Source organism: Amphiura filiformis, chromosome 7 (assembly GCF_039555335.1).
Source record: "Amphiura filiformis chromosome 7, Afil_fr2py, whole genome shotgun sequence".
NCBI lineage: Eukaryota > Metazoa > Echinodermata > Ophiuroidea > Amphilepidida > Amphiuridae > Amphiura > Amphiura filiformis.
The window spans coordinates 45,443,966-45,458,836 of NC_092634.1; the positions used below are offsets into that span (position 1 = coordinate 45,443,966).

Consider the following 14,871-nt stretch of genomic DNA (forward strand, 5'->3'; position numbering starts at 1 on the left):
TATAATTCCACCCTTTCTATAATGTAAAATCATAAATAATATGAGTGCTAGGGCAGCTCCTCGTTGTAAAAGGCCTATGCATCTCCATCTTCCTTTGGCACATGTTGTCCTCAATTTTGTTCATTCTAGCATTGAAATTGCAATTTTTTTTCGCGTGGATTTGTCCTGATGTTCTTTTAGTAGCAAATCAGTGGGACGATTTGGAAATTTTGCCCACTGGTTCGGTGATTCCGGTACCATCCACCTTTGAATTTTAGCATTGAAATGCGGACAACTCTGGGGTAAGCTTGGAAAAAACTTGGGTTACAGTTGTGGGGGAGGGGTGTCTTCTATCTGAAGGGCCGCCACTAGAGGTGGCAATCATGTTGCCTTGCCCATGGACCATCAAAAGGTAAATCCAGCCATATACCAGCGATACCAGCAACATTTATTTTAGCCCCCCCAAGCAAATGCACTAATTAGTATGTGTAGGACTAGGAGCAGAGAAAATCTCTGGTACATCATAGGTGTGATAATGGGGTACACTGCCCATTCAACAAGTTCAACAAATAAAGTCAATACTATTACGTAATAATTGTTCATGGTACATAGCACACACCATAGATAGTGCACACATACACACAAGGAAAGTCAATATTGTAGTTCTTGGTCATGCAGTAGCCGCCGCCCTGTCATCTGTTGAAAATTTACTGAGTGTGCTTTTAGAATATTCTAGGATAGCTGATTTGGGTTAAGCTCAAGAAACTGTGTATTAAAAACAAATCAACCCATCATGGCTTTGGGTTTTAGTAACAGGTTTACTTTCCGGGATTGACTGATTTTCAATGATGGATATAAATTTTAAGTTTAGCATCAGTTTTTGTTATTTAGTTAAGTTTTATAAAATGTTACAAAATAAAATAAATTTAATAATAATACATAAAATAGTATTAAACTCTGACAAAGGCTACGAAAAACCCCTTCTCTATGGGCCCAACCGAGTGTTTTTGAGAATGAAAAAAATGTGTATTTTGCTTAAATCATAGAAAATATGTTTGTAAAAATATTTCAGATTTTGGTGATATTTTAGGGTAATTTCAAGTTAGCCTCCCTCTAGAAAAACAAACACAAAAAAACGTCTGACCCTACTTGAAGTAGAAAGGTCCGCCTGTAGAACAGGGTGGGGTTTTTATTCGTCGCCTAAAATACTTTTAGATTAAATAACATGACACAAAAAAACAGAAATTTTGACAATAATAGTTTTTTTCTGATCAAATATAAATTTTGACCAAATTGTCAGCAAATTCATTTTGCGATGAACAGTACAAAGATTACACATAAATATAAAATTTGAAAGAGGGACTCTAAATATACATTTAAAAATCCAAAAGCATATAAAATCAAGAAGTGCATTATTATTAAAATTAATTTATATTAAATGATGCTCCCCGCCTAAAAAAAAACCGGACATTGATTTTGTTTTTACATGTTTTGCATCTGGAAAATGTCTCATTACAAACGTCATACGAATTCGTCTCTAGCTCTATGGATTGTTTGAAATTGATAACATTTGAAAGAGGGATATATGAATCCAGTATCATATTAAAATTCTCATCAATATTAACTGTAATTATACTAGCTAAAACTACTGTTCTTTGAATGGTACAAAATGCAGATGTTCAATCAAATACATGTTATGTATTGGCAATGTATAAAACAAATAAATATCACATCATTCATTTGTTTCCCAATTTCAAAACAAGTTATGTTTTAGAAAAGGAAAACAAAACATCATCAAAAAATAAATCACATTTTTGACCAAACACCTGTTTGACCAAAAACACCTTCAAAACCAAACATCACATTTTTGACCAAAAAATCAAATTATTGACCAAAAATCACATTTTAGACCAAAACTAAGTTTTTGACCCAAATCATATTTTTGATCAAAAATCACATTTTAAGCCAAAATATTACAATGTAGTATTAAAACCAAAAATCACAGTAAAAAGGGAAACGATTTTGCTCTGCTGTTTAGTAAAATTAAATAAGACTACTCAACTGGTTTAAATTATATTTTTTTAATGCCATGTCCCTAATGATAATTGATATAGGCCTAGGTCCTAAATTATTTTAGTTAACATGTTAAAAGGGCATTTAAGTGATCCACAGCCTCATCCCTCACTTTTCTCAAAAAAAGTTGAGATTTTTATACCACTGGATACCTCTGGCTACATAATGTTTATGTACCAAATATTTCTTGCAGATTAATTCCGTTTAGCAAAAATATCGCCAAATTTGAATTTCGTTCTGGTATACCAGAACGAAATTACAACAGTGGCCTATGGAGCAGTGTAAAACACATAATTATAAATCATGCATAACTCGCAAACGCAAAATCGGAATCAACTGAAATTTTGGGAATAAGCTTTTTTCGTGGATATCTACTGAAAAATGTCATAAAAAGACTATGCTATAAGATCACATAATCCTACTATGCGCAATGCACATATTTATAAAATTCACTGAATTCAGTCACATTAATTTGCTGGTTTGGGGAAATTGGTTATTTTTGCTGCCAAGGTTGCTTAATTCTACTTGGTATTTGAGTTACGATAAATTACGGGATATTTTATATACTGGTACTTGTGAAAAAAAATAATGTTGACTGGAACATAATACACAAAATAATATTTATATAAATTATTGATCAAATTTCAGCTTTTATGGATTTTGGTGAATTTGTCCTTAAAATGTCAGAATTCTGCACCCATGACTGTAGAAATAAAAATTCCCCAAAACTTTTCAGCAGTCATTTTACTATTTGATGCATAACCCAATAACATTTAAACTCTTGGTTGTGAAAAAAACCACCTGGACTGTTGATCTTGTGCCATGTCGGCCATGATTTTTGGCAAATTCTAAAAGCATGATTTCAATGCAGTGCCTCGGTTTGAAAAAAATAATTGATATGTTATTGACATATAAAGTGCCATTTCATAAGAAACCCCTTTTATTTCACACTTTCACAATATGCATGTATGAAAAGGTAAATATGCGGTACTTGTGTTAATTTTGCTCCTAATTGGTATTTTTGGACTTTGTTATTTTAGTTCAGTTCCAATGACCGGTCACAATGGGACAGTTTGAAAATTCATAATTCGAAATGTATTATTTCCGATTTTGACCATTTAAGCACCAAAATTCTTCTGTTGATGAGTTCTATCCAGAAAACAATCGTTTGCAACAACAGGGGCAATATTGTACTATATGAATATGTACTAGAAGTCAGTCTCGCATCTTCTTTTTTGGATATTACAAAACATGTACTCTCCCAAAAGCAAGCTTGAGAACAACTTATAAAAACTACTTGGAAAACATAAATCCAGTTATAAAACAACAAAATATTCTATGGCTTCATGTTATAAAATAAATAACAGTAACCAAATTGATTTGGGATGTGGATTTTGTTCAATCTTAAAATACAATATCAGATATCATCCCTTTAATCAGCGTATTATAAATTTGATGAGGAATTTAAATACATACATGTATGCCATTGGGTTTTGTGTAGGGGGTGGAGGAAAAAAGCTTTGAATGTCATTAAAATATTAAAATACCCTGCATCTCTTTTCTACTAGGCTTTATTTAACTTAGCTCATTATAATTATCGTTTTGCTTTTGTAAAGCCTACAATGTTCTTAGCACGTCTAAAATTCCCCTGCATGCTGAGTAAACCAAAAAAGGTTGAATAACACATGGAGATTTAAAAAACGTTAGTAACAAAATCAAATGAAACTGGTAACTTGCGAAACTTTAACCACAGAGCAGTACATGTAACAGAACAAGATCTTGTTCATGGTTGTTTGTTTAACCATGGATAAAGATAATTATGCTCTTCAAACACATTTTAATGTGTTTGAAAAAAGGTTCCATGACTTGGCAAACAAAGTTATACACACTTGTGTTTTGACATGCACAGTCTTCACAGTCACACCAGGCTATGTACACCCAGTGGATCTGGGGGGGGTTCTGCTTGATCAGCAGAAGAGATACATGTATTTCTCCATCTTCTGGTATTACAGTAAATCTATCATTTCATGTTTGCTGCATATTTTGCTCAAATTTGTATTAGTGTACTTTTTACATGACTGTAACTGTAATTGCCCAATGCTATCTGAAATACCATGTAAAGGACTAAGCCTGTTCGAAGTAACATAATAAAACTGGGATCCCCCAAAGCTCCACAGTTAAGCGGCTAAGTCGGTTTTTTACTTTTTACCTCATTTATTTTCGCTTAGTTAAAACTGAGACTAGTAAAACCTGAGACTGTTGGTTTACTAGTCTCAGGTTAAAATGATCAGAAGACCCCCTTGACAGATAAAGTGTTACTAGTAGTAGTAATATTATGTAATCATAGTAATTTTTGACAAAAAAGAAGAACAAAATTAAAATTTTACCAAAATCATACAATATGTCTTTTATCATCAATCTCCAAAATAGGAAAGATAAGACATTAGTGGTCTATGGTAAAACCAAATTTATCGAACGTACTCAAAACAATAAAATAATTATTTGGCCAAAACAACAACAACAAACAAACATTTGATTGTCCCTGCCCCTTTGAGGATTCTGATTTTCACCAGCTAAGAGCTGGCTATCTAATTCGGAGATCGTCTTTGTTTGCTAAAGAGATTACGGGGTACTAGCATTGGTTTGAATTACTTAGCAGAACTTTTTATGGTGAAAATATATGTAAGACCTGTTATTCGATTTGTAAGAAAAAGAAAGTATGTTTTGCCGTTTCAACGAATGAAAACGAGTGAGAATTTCAAAAGTTATGGTTTGAAGGAAATATAACATTAAAAGTTATATGCCAGGCCTATAATAGTTTCCACAGCATATCAACGAAAGAAAATGATAGTATCCTTGTTATCAGGCGTTCTTAGATTTACATTTGCAGACATCCTGGAGATCAGCACAGCATGAGATGTGAGTGTATACACCTATCCGACTTCGCCATTACTGCGGTGTCCCCGATGTAAAACTGCGGTGTCCCGAGGTCGGGGGTTCCATCCATTATTTATTGTGTGCTATACAGAATTGTACCCGGAATTGTACACAACAGTGATATTCAATACACAATCATGAGTATTGAATTACGAATTAAATCTCCCGCTCTGGTACATCTGTGTTGCCGTCAATAGAGGGCCAAATACAGTAAACGCTTCTCGGATTGGTGTATTGATAACATGATTAAAACCTTTATGGACCTAAAAGTCAAAGTAAAAATATCCTATATCCTGTATCGTTTTATGGATAAAAATGACTCAAAATGTCATTTATGAAATAATTAATATCTTAAACATCAGTTTTGTCTTTTCAACAGGAAAAATTCGATGTAATTTCAGGGCCTATTTTTGATATGGGTACAATTGATATACATGTAAGCCTATTGAACAATATCAGTCTTTATACATTTTATAATGTGCTATGCATAAATTGCGAATTAATATATAAATTAATATAAAATTAATGTGCATGTATAAGGCAAGTAGGATGGCAGTTTTTAGCCACTACTAAAAACTGCAGTGTATTTCTTTATATTAATAATGAGCTAAAGGGTAGCCTAAAAGGCAGAAAAGACAAAAAGACAGAACAATTTGGAGTAATTAATTCAAGAGTTGACAGGAAGTTATAGGAGTTAATGTTTGCTGTTTCTGTGTGCATGTTCTTATCATTGATGGTTTGATGCAGGCGGCGAATGGCATGATAGAGCCGGCAGCTTGTGAAACCGCCCGGCCGTACACCGTTAGAACACTGTTTAAAATTTTGCTGTTTAAAAGAATGTTGTTCAGAAAAGTAAACAGAGTTGTTCAAAATCAAAAAATTGGAGCTTGATTGTTTTAAACAACAACAAATGAAAAGGCAAAATAATCAATTTAAACAGAGTTGTTTAAAAATGCTAATTTACCGCCAAATCGGCATTTTAAACATCGAGTTGTTTAATATTATTTGCATAATCCAAGATGGCCGTTTTGACAAGCATGCATGTGTGGAGAGAAGCGAAGGAATTTTATTGAACTTTATACAGCAAGTGTACAAGTTTTAGGCCTGTATCGCTCTCTATTTATGTAAATGTTTGCTGTGCACAAACTGGAAGCAATTTTGTGATCCACATGTGGTTAAAAAATTGATACTATGCCTGTAAGCTTACTGTGTTGTAAGATACAGTATGCTTGTACAGGTAAGCTTATAGTTAACATCAGCAATATTATGCTCAGTTTTTTTACCACACAGATCACAAAATCACATTCAGTTTTAGCAGCAGCATGTATATATAGAATAGCGAACGATTTCAATGTAAAACGTGTACACATACAAGTAAAATGTTTGATAAAACGTAAACAACATTCAGTGAATAAAAACATATTTTTAAACAACCTTCTTTAAACAACCGTTTACAATTTAAACACTGTTGTTTAATCTAGGCTTACACAACTAAGTTGTTTAATTATACCACTAAACAACAGTTGTTTAAATCTTGGTCAACATTTTAAACAACAAACTGTTTAATAATTAAACAATTTTGAGTTGTTTAATTTTTAAACAACTATTGAGCGATTCACCTGGTAACTTGTGGTTGTTTAAAATTTTAAACAACTTGTTTAATTTTATTTTAACAGTGATATGGCATTTTCCAAATACTCGGTTAGTTTTGTGGGGTTCATTATCGAACCCCCATGGTTTTAGCTTGTATTTATATTATTTATTAACATATTGGCCTATTTGTTTGTGAAATTTCAAGCATTTTAAATTTTCAAAATAATCCCATTCAATTACACGGTTGACGATGAAAATGCAATGCGACCACCACCTGGTTTGGTGGACTGTCATGGAACATGATGGATCATAAAAAAGAGTGATTCTAAAAATGCCTTCAACCCAAACTAATTACATTGTAGATGGCTTTTCTTTTAGAAGGGAATTTTTATCTTCTTCTTTTATTTCTTGCATAAAAGTGGAAAATTAAAGTTAACATATTGGCAATACAATTTGCTTCCTCCTCTTAATGATCAATTTTGCATTGTAGAAAAAAATAAAAATAAAAAAGTTCTCCTCTTTTTAAAGTTTTTTTCTGTCAGTGTAGTTTTTAGCTGTGGGCCTACTATGGAGTGCAGCCTGTAGTGTAGAGGTGTATCTTACTATCTGACTTGCTTTTAATACTGACTTTCTAACCTTTTATAATATATAGTTACCCCTTTGGCTCTAAAATCATAATTACAAGACTCTGAATTTGTAAAGCTATATAGACCCTACCGAATACTGGCCACTCGTCCTTTATATTTAAATAAAAGTCTCCCCTCCATAAAGTATCACGGGGCAATTCACAAAATAATACCATAACACATGTGATATGCTGAGGAAGCCTGATTACCTTTTTTTAAAATAGCTGAGTGGGAGGGTTTTCAATGAAATATTTTTTCACGTCAGTGAAATGATGCCATTGCCCCCACATCTCATATGCACAGTTTATCCCTTACATATCCTGTGTCTTGAATAGCTATATAGCCCAACCCTGTGGTTAAGAGGCTAGGAAATAATTCCTAATATCTCATACCCTAGTTTGTATGCCTTTATCTAATCTTGCCCCACATGACAACTTACTATTTAGCCCTTAAACCCAGCAAAGAGTCTGCTCAGTGTAGGAATTTTTAGCCTTTTTTATAAATATGTTTGCAATTGGCTTATAGCCATCACATGCTGACAATACACATAACTGATTGGTTAATCAAACTAGCAGGTCATGGTCAGGCCTAATCACAAAGTAAACATATCATCTGTATAGAAAACTATGCAGCAGGCGACTTACTTCAGAAAAAGTTCAATATAACTACATTGCATAAAACTAAGTCCATTATCTATAGTTAATTGGTCAAATGTTTATTGACTCTTGTAATAACCCATGTGTAGGCCTATAAACCTGTATAATATTGGTGTTCATAAAAGCAGGACTATGCGACAAATATCCCTGACCCTGACAAAAGCTAGCAAGAGCAAATGGCTGTGTAATTTGTTTACTTTAGTGATAAGGCATCTTGCATACATGTACAATTTTCATTTTATTTTATTTATTTTATTTATTTATTAGACTCTATACTTCGTAGTTTATGGCCAAGTTTGTTTCCTGTAGGTGGCTTAATAAAAATTCCTTTAAAAAAGGAATGGGGCGCCCAATGTGAGCTTGGTCGTGATGTATTGAATTTCATGGCGTTTAGATTTGGTATTATTATCTCATGAAACCCGGTGACACCTCATTATAGAAATCAAACCTGTTGATAGGTTGTAAGAGGGATAGCCTTTTCCAGGCACGAATTGGGCCATATATAAAGAAAGTTTTGCTACGTTGCAACGCAATAAAAACCCTAAATGCAAAATGAGATCCTGTAGGTGGCTTCCGAGGTGGCTTAAAAACTAAATGCAAAATGAGGTTTTTAAAAAATATTGTTTTTCAGAGTCAAGACACAGGTATCATTATTAAGCCTCATATCACTTATTTATTGTCAAATAAGTGCAGAGTAGGTTAGATATGAATATTAAATGTTAGACCAAAGTAGCTCAAAGTACATGTACTATACACCTGGTCCGTGAACTTGTCTTTTAAAGACAAATTCTTGTTTAATGTAAAAACTGAAGCATCATATGTGTAAAAGAATATTTGAATATTAACTGTACATCATATATAACGATTCGTGATACCCAATCATGCTTCAGTTTATGTGGTTTAGGAAGCAGAATTTTATTTCAATTTTATATACGCCAAAATATTTTCTGAATAATAAAAATGAACACTGAATTGATGGCGGAAATTTTATGTAAAATTGATGTAGGTCCCCACTAAAGATTACTGTTTCGTCTTTATGGGAATTTAATCTTTTAATATCTGAAAGAACTTTGGGGACCTACCAGTACGTGGACTACGAATCCAGACCGTTTGGTAGGCTGACTAGGCTCCCTACCTTGCAGAGCACGTGCATGCACGAAATCAATTGTGTATGTATCATAGGCCCCTCGTATTGTTTGTATGCGTCTGAGAATTCAACAATATTAATAATGGTAGCTCTACACATTAATGTTTTTAAGCAGATAAAATTCCAAAATATGGTACGTTTTCTGCCTTTGCTTGTCACGTGGTATGTTGAAGTAATGAATTGAAGTTGTGATTATATGTTCAAAATTTCAAGATGGCTCCAACAAGTTAGTTGGCCGAGCGGTAAACATGGTAAAGGCGCTGGTAATATGTCGATACTGTATACATGATAGCGGTGCACCGAGGGTTCGAGCCCCACCTCTGATGCCGAACTAAATTTCCTTTTTTTTTAAATTTCATATTATGTTATGGAAATGTGGCTGGGAGAAATTATGTATGAAGAGTGGTGTGGGTCTATAGGTTCATCCCCTGCAATGTGATCCCCAGCCCGACTTGGGTCTTCACTCTTCATTCTAGCTTGTGCGAAGATTTTGTTTTTATAGGCCTATTTGTTTAAAACAGCATCACACTCACTCCCACAGCCCAGTGAGCCCACACCCCACACACAACGCATCGCATCATAGTATAGACATATGATATCCCTATTCTCATTGATTAAATATTTTGAGCTCAAAATGTAGAAATATACACTTTGAGCTCATCTTATAATAATAGCTATAACAGGGCAACGAACTAGGTGTCAATTATAAAAACCGTGAATATATTTACATAAACAAAGTCAAGTAAAACGCAAGTGTGGACAACTCAGCTTGGTCGTGTTTACTCAAGAAAACTCAAGAAACTTGCAAATTTGAGAAAAGAAGTTGCATTATGTTGAAACACTAGCATTTGTGAGTCAAGTGCAGTCGTGAACTTATTTTCCTTTCAAATAATAATCCCTCACTCAGACATCAGTATGATACTGAGTGGTTATTTGTTTTGTTTTATCGAAGAAATTAGCACATGACACAGACAAGGTATTATTAATTGCACCATTCGATCCATGCAACATGTATTTTTTTTTTGGTAACAATAAAGGACCATTTCCTCTATACATCTTCCCAATCTGGGTGTTAAATTGATATACCTAGATTTGGAAGACGTGTGTGCACTTTATTATTACTTTATTCATGTCGTATTTTATTCATACATGTCGTATGTATACGACTATACGGACGTTGAAACTTTAAAAAGTAACAGTCCCCAATGACTTTAGATATGAGCTCTTTGATGTCCACTCCCCAATCAGGGAATTCCCTTTTAACAAAGGAGCACCTGCGTAGTACAAGGTACTGCAGCAATTAGCATAAGCACCATCGGTAGCGACAAGGTCGCACTTTCTACTTGCTGTGGCTTCATGTATTTACCATGTAGCCTATTATAAATATATCTATTTCATTCAAATACAGGTATGTATTTAATATAAAAACAACATTTTAGGCTTTAGGTATTTTAGTCTCAGCTCAAACCAAAGTAAGAAAGTTTGAATTCTTATGTACCGTAAACGTTCGCCTAATGGCGCACATGGGCTCCTTTGCCTTGGGGTAAATTTCATGTACAAATTTAAGAGAGAGCTACCTCCTCTAAAAATCACAACAAGAATTAAGGGTATGTGCATGCCCTTATTTGCTGGTGGGATTTTTGTGGGAGGGCACTTTAAGTTTGTGTCTAAAATACCAGTTATATCAAAGGGGCCCATAGCGCCATTAGGCGAACGTTCTACGGTATATCCATTGACAATACAACAATATTCAGTCGGAGGGCCATCATGCGCGTTTTCCGTTAAAGGTCAAATTATTAACGTACGCGACCTTTGCAAAAATGACCGTCGCACTCTTGGGTATGCTTTCTTACCTTTCCCGCGGAAAATTTCAATTTGAAATGTTTCGTATTATGTGTAGCCAATCATCTTGGGCAATTTACAAATAAATTGTATTGAAAATATCTTCACAATTCTCTACTTGATTTCTATTTTGTCTACTTTTGTCGTTAGAATTCGTGATTTTTGCGTTTGCATTACCTTCAAATTTATTTTCGTTGCTAAGGACTTCTAACCCGGATATTTTCTGTCTTAACGCTTTAATCATTCTAATTTTTAGCCAGACAAGTAATTTCACCCTTTATCTATCGATTAGTTTTTGTCCCAAATTTTGAACTTAAAATTCTAAGTTGTTATAATTGTTTAAAGTGGTTACCCAGATTAGGCCCATTCACGAAAATTAAGTAAACAACTTCATAACAATACCGCGTGACTTGACACCATGAGCAGTACACGCTGGCGACTTTTTTGTTGCGCCTAAGCGCGCCATTCATCTGCGTTCAGTGAAATACTGCAGCAGTTTAACACTGCTCGCATGAACCTTCTCAATGTTCTTGTCGCATTTCCCGCGCATGGCCTACTGAATACTGGTATTTTTCCGTCTTGTAAAATACCCTTTTCATCCCGGCAGGTTTTTGTCTTAACCAACCAAAAATCTTGATTTTTTAATATCAGGATAATAAGCCATGTTTCTAATCATATGCAAACTCCTGATATATGAACTCGCACCATTTTTAAAATAACGCAGTTTTTATTACTCTTTTATCTCAATTCATGACAAAAATATGTGTTTATGTGCCCATATCATATTCCTTGCAAAGTTACGGTATTTTTTGTGAACATATTTGGAATGTTGAAAGCCTTTCTTGTAGTTGTATATAAAATATATAGCTATTAGGAGTTGTAGAGAGAATTTTGGAAGCTTTTAAAACTGCAACCCAAACCAAGCAAATTTAAATTTTCGTTGTGTGCGTATTCATAGCGTACATTTTAATAATAGCGCGTCAAAGTTGAATGGCCCTCCAACTGTATTCGTGTTGTAAAGTAGGGGAAAAAGATCTAGGCTTCAAGAAAGAAAGAACAGGAATAAATAAAGAATAATTAAGGACATAAAGAAGAATTTTGCCCTATAATGAATTTTTAGAAAGAGCTGAAGCAAGAAACTGAGTTTCACAATCCAATCCTTTTATAGTTCAAATGTGTGCTGCCGACAGAGTATGCGTCCCTTTGTGTGGTTCAGTTCATGGACCTATAGACCTGGTTTAACAAGAATGTTAAAATTATATTACGCCAATCAAACATTTTTTAGGCCTAATATAGAAACTCGTAGGCCTACATACCACATATTGTTATTGAAAACCCGTAAGGAGAACAGCAACCCTTCACAAAAGAGAAGCTTAATTTTAGTGGTTACCCAGGATACCAACACCAGTGGCGTGCGCAAAGGGGACAGGGGATGTGCCCCCCCCCCTTTTGTCAAAAGTTCGGGGAAATGCACCCAATCGGTGGGAAACTGGGGAATTTATTATTAAATTTTAAAACAGTCAGAGAATCGAGACCCCTGAACCAGACTTTGAAAACCTGCGTACGTTACTGCCAAACACACGCCTAGGTGGTGGGCCTATATTATACATGTAAAACATCATAGATGACTTGGAATAAAGGCAGATAAAGCAAATATAATGAAACCTTTAGAACAATAAACACCTATATACAAGCCTAAAATAACTCTAAAAACCCTAACATGGTATTCCAGACTTTTTGGTAGTCAATTGAAAAATTCCAACTTATTTGTAATTTTAGATACCCTCTATAGAGGCGATGGAATTCAGATTTTTTGGTAAGTCAATTGAAAATTCCAACTTTTTTTTGATAATTTTTAAAAACCCTCTATATCCCTCCATGGAATTCCAGACTTTTTTGCTAGTCAATTGAAAAATTCCAACTTTTTACTTGGGTATTTTTAGAAACCCTCTATAGAGGGCGATGGAATTCCAGATTTTTTTTGGTAAGTCAATTGAAAATTCCAACTTTTTTTGACAATTTTAAAAACCCTCTATACCCTCCATGGATTTCCAGATTTTACATGCACTAAACAGGGCCGGAAATCCAGGTTTCTTCCTCAAGTATGCTTTGGAATTCCAGACATTTTAGAAAAACAAATTTTTGCCCTCTATAGGGGGGGTGCATGTTTTATCTGGAATAGCCCATTGGTACCATAGATTCCTGTGGTTATTCAAATGTCTTCTCAGCTCACCATTTTTTAACAAACTTTTCTGACAACACACACACTTGCATCTACGAGCCCGCACATATTTAATCAGATGTCTATTAACATGAGCTTTCAATTTGTCCGAAGAATAATGCTTGAGTCTGCAAAATGCACAAGAAAATGGTTTCAAAAGTTCCATTGCCATCTGTAATTGCTGTTTGTAACATGTATTTACATGACTTTAGATGAACCCAACAACATTCAATGTAGATTAAGTTACTGTGTGTACATGTACCTCAAACACACCAGAAGTCAATTCTATGCAAAGATATGTCCTTGAGTGGAACATCAAGCGATACAAGACCACAATCTTCAATGGCTTCTGTCTTTTCAACCACAGTGGATCAAAATATCTGAAATGTAAAAACAAAATGAAATATTCTTTTTAAATTCACAGTATAGATATTTGTGATTATACAGAGACAACTGTACCATTAATGACTTTTAGATACACTCTAACATGAAAAGGATTTCATTTGATAGTTGATAGAATATATAAAAAAATAACCACTTTAGTAACAATAATCATGAGGCAGTTATTGATTTAAATCATCCTCCATTTATTTTAACATCCAAAAACAAAATTTGATTTCAGTATTTGACCAATTTTCATGCTATTTTCTCAGAACCAGGTCTGCCACCTCACCTGTGCTGGGTTTAATTATGTAAGATTGGGTCACATCAGGCTTACTAGGAGTGTGGGATGTATTAAGCAGTATTCAGACTTTTTATTATACATAAAATATTGTATGTAACATATCTACGTTGTTTAATCTATTGCCATTCTATTTCCAGTAATGTTTAAGTTCTAGCGAATATTTGATGACATAAAATTGATTAAAATGTATTTCTGCTAGATATTATATGTAACATATTATCGATTTTTCGTCATCAAACATTCGTTAGAACTTAAACATTGCTCGAAAATAGACCGAGGGGGGCACTCCAACTTTGGAGGTGGCGCGTATGTAGGGCTGTTAAGACCCCCGTTGTCAGCATCGCTGTCACCCAAAGACCCCATATTTTTTTACGAACACATGCTCGCTCCAGCTCTGTCACCTGAAGACCCCTATTTTTCCATTTGATCTGTCACCCAAAGACCCTTACAAGTTCAATTTGAACAGCAACTTTCATTTATCACTGATTTTGTTACTTATTTTGAAAAAATAAAGAAATTTGAAGCCATTTAGAACTAGAAATTGATTTTCGAGGTTTTTGTGGCGCTGTTTTGGTTCTCACCCAAAGATTCCATTTAAAAAAAGGTCATGTTCTCACCCAATGACCCCATATTTTTTTACATTTTGCTCTCACCGAATGCCAAAAATCATGCTCTCACCCAATGACCCCATATTTTTTACATGTTGCTCTCACCGAATGCCCCTTAGTGCGAAAGCGCCAGCCCTACACCTATATCCATTTCAAATTGAAGTGCCCCCGAAATAGAATGGCAATAGATTAAATAACGTAGATATGTTACATACAATATTGTACGTACAATACTCGGAGTCTGTGGAGTGTTTTATAGAGAGCCCAAGTATTTTTGACATGTCAAAATGAGCCAAGTACTGATTTTTCTCGGCAGGTCAAAAGAGAAGTCAAGCAGTTTTTGGGAGATATTTGGGGCCTATTCGATATACGGAATAAAAATGCTAAAACTGGAAACTATTCAAATATGCCAAAATTTGCAAAATGCTTCATTTGGGATTTTAGTTTGGAAATTTTTCTATGGCCGAGGGGGCACATTCCACCTCAGACACCTCCTGAGTCACG

The 14,871-nt window shown here is 34.4% G+C and overlaps 1 protein-coding gene across 2 annotated transcripts in view; it reads right to left on the reverse strand.

Moving 5' to 3' along the window:
• LOC140157233 (uncharacterized) overlaps nt 1-14,871 on the reverse strand; it is a 137,825-nt gene that overhangs the window by 47,600 nt on the left and 75,354 nt on the right. For both annotated transcript variants that reach the window (XM_072180357.1, XM_072180355.1), the window contains exon 6: nt 13,337-13,454. The gene's annotated coding sequence lies outside the window, so the exon portion shown is untranslated. The remainder of the gene's footprint in view (nt 1-13,336; nt 13,455-14,871) is intronic.